The sequence below is a fragment of the Poecilia formosa genome, unplaced genomic scaffold (genome assembly GCF_000485575.1).
Source record: "Poecilia formosa unplaced genomic scaffold, Poecilia_formosa-5.1.2 Scaffold35, whole genome shotgun sequence".
Lineage (NCBI taxonomy): Eukaryota > Metazoa > Chordata > Actinopteri > Cyprinodontiformes > Poeciliidae > Poecilia > Poecilia formosa.
In genome coordinates this window covers 1,315,238-1,319,690 of record NW_006799974.1, presented here as the reverse complement: position 1 = coordinate 1,319,690, position 4,453 = coordinate 1,315,238, and positions in this window count along the sequence as shown.

The following is a 4,453-nucleotide window of genomic DNA, read 5'->3' as shown; positions in this document are numbered from 1 at the left end:
AAAAGAAGTTCAGTTATCTTTTGTCTTGTTGCTGAGTAAAGATAGAATGGAAGGGGACATGGATAAATGGATTGATGCTTTGTCTGCCATATTGGCATTTCCTTGTTTCTAATGGTGATGCAGACATTGATCTAAGAGGTGACGTTCTGGATGTTACACATTTATCCTTACCTATGTTCATGAGACAGGACTTGAGGAATATGACGACCCCAGAACAAAAACTGAAATGATTGTCCTCTGTGGGTGGACTTGGAGTCAGAGTTGCATCAATAAGGGTTTTTTCAGTAGATCCGCTCTTCTTCAACATCATAAGACATCTGCCCAGCTGCCTTGGTCTTCAGATCAGAACGGAGTTCTTTAAGGTCTTCAGCTTACATCCAAATGGGAGGAGACAATGATCCTTTTTGGCATGTGAATAACTCAATAAAGATCCTCAAGAAAGACTTGGAGAGTTCTACAGGTGGGAGAAACGACTGGTGCTTTCTGCTGGATTCACAGTGGATGGATGATGGATAAATGCCTTGCAGTCATTTATTGTTGACTCTTTATTGCTACAAAATACATGCTTTCTTTCCTTTGGCCCTTCCCTGCTTCTGTTTTTCCTTTCTTTTTTTCTCTTCCGTCATTGCTTCCAGAGTCGGCTGTGTTTTCAGTGCGAACCAGTTTTCCAGTTGTAACACTTGGGAGCTTGTGGCAGCTTTATTTCGTAATTTTCTCCTGCGGAGGTCAAATCTGAGAACTGTTACTCGTCATTTCAGTAAATGAGTTGAACTGAAGCTGCAGGGTCAACACTTCTACTCTACTACATCTTCTTGTCTGGCAGCGCTGCGGCCTTTTGTCCTCATCTTGTCCACTGACAGGAAGCGGCGTTCCAGGGTTGGTACCTGCCACAAAGCGTGACATGTTCACAAAGCAAGCCCGGACAAGCAGATTTCTGAAGATCCACACACACACAAGAAAAGGAGGTTTTTAGAATGAAAGCCCACAATGAGGCTGCTATCTGCTGCTCTTTGTTATAGCAGAAAAGCAGCAGGATTTCTATTCTATTATCTGATGGACGGAGGTCTGCTGTGGATAGATCAAATCGCCAGGACAAGGGAAAATAAACACAGTCACTGCTGCTGTTTGATTTTATTCTGTAGATGTAAAAAGTCTCCTTTGCGAATGTTGGCTTCCTTTTGTTGGATTAGAAACATTGCAGCACCATTTAAACCTACCAAAGAAACACGTTGTGCTTTTCTTGTTTACATCAACACACCTCAGAAAACCATTTGGATGTCTAAAGTCAACACTTTAACCAAATGTTTTTTGTTTTATTTATGTTTAGAAAACTGTTGTACTTGATTTAAAAAAAATAAAATAAATAAATCTAGCATTTAGCTATAGACACTGCTAAGAGCAAACATAAGTGTTACAATTAAAACCCTTTATCAATGTTCTTTCCACACTAAGGCAAGATTAAGTGATCTGCAAAAGTTATTTGTTGCTTTGGTTTTGTGTCCATACAGCTCTGGTGTTTTGGGAGGCCGGAAACAATCATATTTGAAAGCAAGAAGGTCTTTTGGTTTGAATCCTGACCTGGGGTTTTTCAGGGAGGAGCTTTCATGTTTTCCATGTGCAGGCGTGGGTTTTCTGCAGGTACTCGGGCTTCCTCCCACAGCTCAAAAACATGACTACTGGGTTGATTACTCTAAAAATCTCCATAAGTGTGAGTGTGTGCATGTATGGCCATTTGTTTTTGTGTCTCTATGTCGCCTTTTGATGGACAGTCTCTCTCTGAGTCTCTCTCTCAGTGACTGTTGATCTAGGTACCAATCTCCCTGTGATCCCACAAGGATAAGTGGGTATAGACAATGAATGAATGAACGGATGTACAAAGTGATGGGGGAGAAAAAACCTCTACCACAGTATCTATTGTTAGTGGTCATAGTTGGATGTCTGGTTAGATTCAAGTCATCCAGGCAAATAAATCATTGATTTGCATTTCATAAACACAGGAACATGACATAAATGTCAGGAAATCAGATTAATGGAAAGCAGATGCAAATAATTAATCTAGCTAGCAGAATGTGGAAAGATCTCTTCTGAAAAAAAAGTGCTTTCTACATTTTTTTTCTTCAAAAAGACTGATGAAATAAAAAGATTGCACTGAGTTACAGAAGCTGGTGCGTTATACAGCTAGAGCCACATGAAAAGAAAAAGAACAGCCTAGATGAAAATCAACATTTATCGACTTTGTCACTAATATGACACCAGAGATAGAGGAAGACGCTTGATTCTCTAAATGTTCTTGGCCATTGAAGGAAGAAATAAAAGCAAACACAAAAGGCCTCATGATGAGCCAGAAAAAGCAAATATTCATAGAAAATGTGAGATGTTTCAACAACACAGTGCATCCTGCTTTTCCTGTTCAGCTGAAAGCCGAGAGGATATTTTGAGCGAAATACAACCTCTCATCGGTTTAAAGCTGTTCATCATTACCACTCCTCTGTCTCTTGTTCGGGGCGTCTTCTCTTGCAGCTCGTTGCATTAAAAATTGAAAGCCTCCTTTGTGTCGATGCAGAGGGAAGGGAGCGACAACGCTCTTTTAGTGCTACTTCTGCGCTTTTGAAAAGCCAACATCAATGAAACGGGAAAGGGAAAAAAAAATAATTTATTAAAGGGGGGCTAAAAAAAAAAAAGACGACATAAAGAAGTTGTTCTCACTCTGTTTGTTTTTAATGCAGGGATGTTAAAAAAAAGCTGCCGCAGTGCTGTGGTTGTGGTGAGACGAACATGTAAAGTACAAGATGTTAAATCCTTCTCCCTGAGGAGCCTAACATGGAAAAATAAGGAACATATAATCCCAGCTTTTGTCTGTGCATCCTACAACCAGATCTATGAAACTCAGGAATTATGATGGTTACCATTATAATTTAAGTGGACAGTGAACCTCCAGGTCCAAACTGAGGATGACATGAAAGTTCATTGGACTTAGGATGTCATGAGTATAACTGTGGATTTACTAGGTACAGGCCTATTGTTTGTTGTAAAAAGAAAAATATATTATTTTTATCTGCCATCAGATTTTTTTTTCTGTCCATCAGTTTAAGTTAAAGAAAGATAGAGAAATCTGAGAATATCCATCCTAAAAGTTCTTTGTTGAAACTTAAAATATCCCGGTTGATGCATTTGTTACTTTTGGGGTGGTCCTTTGCAATTCTTTAGTATCCGGATGCCTTTCCAAGCCATCAGCTCAACCCAAATGTTGCAGCGAGGTTTCTGATAAGAATTTCTCTCTGATGAAATACTTCTACTGCTTAACTTCTCTCCTTTGGCTCTACGTTAAATCCAGACCAGAATTTAAAGATCTTCCACTTACAGACATTGCTCAGATCTGACATCAAGATTAACAACACAAATTATCTCTTAATCCTGGCACTTCTAAATAGCACCAGTGAAATAGATGTGCTAGGTAGGATGACATGCTACCTAAAGCAGGAAAAGTGGGCAACCACAGGATTTCTTGGAGTCTCTTCAAAATTCATGGTTCATTTCAGCAGTCATGTCGATCCAAACCCTACAACAATGTGTACATGAGCATGAGTGCTGAACCCTGATGCAAGAAGTTGCCTGTGTCTGAGGAATTACTAAAAGGATTCATATTTTTGAGTACTATTGCAGACCATGATCGCCTTTTGATGAGAGTGGAATTCCAAGATCCTCTTAAAGCAGGAGAACGAGTCTAGGAACATTCAGTCACTCAGGATTCAGAATTATATCTTCCTCCAGTGTGTTTGTTTCCTGAGACAACTTTTTCTTATTTAGTATTTTATGACCCACTAAAGAGGATTAAATTACACTGATAAAGTGAAATGAATTAGACAAAGAGTACTCATCCTCTGACCTGGGTCCTAACCCAGCACAACAGTCACAGGGTTACACAAACATCGCAACTGTAAAGAAGTACTGGACAGAATATTTTTTTCTACCTGAAAGAATGGGTTTCCTAATCACAAAAGGAGAATTGAAACTCTTTTTCAAGATTGCAGAGAATTCAATCAGCTCTTATCAGGTCTGCAGCTTCCAGATTATTTCCTGCAGTTAGGAACCTTCGAAAGATTGAAGTCCTATTAAACCAGACTCCAGCTCTCAAGATGGAAGTGCAGTTGTTTAACTTTAGAAAGGAAAGGGCATTTACCTTTAGCCAAAGATAGACTGTGTTTTTAATGTTTTTTTTTTTTTTTGTTTTTTTTTGAAGAGCTTAGTAATGCATATTTTTTTTTAGATTTTTAGACTTCCACTTCCACCGCAAAAAAACCTTTGAAAAATAGCAACGGTAAATGTTTCCTTTTCTGCCTTAGTATTTCAGAGTGTGTAGTTTATTTTAAATATGTTTTGTCTGTTGTTTACTTATTTTGTCTTTTGGTTTTTCACTACGTCACCAGCATCATCAATCTAGCCATTGTTATTT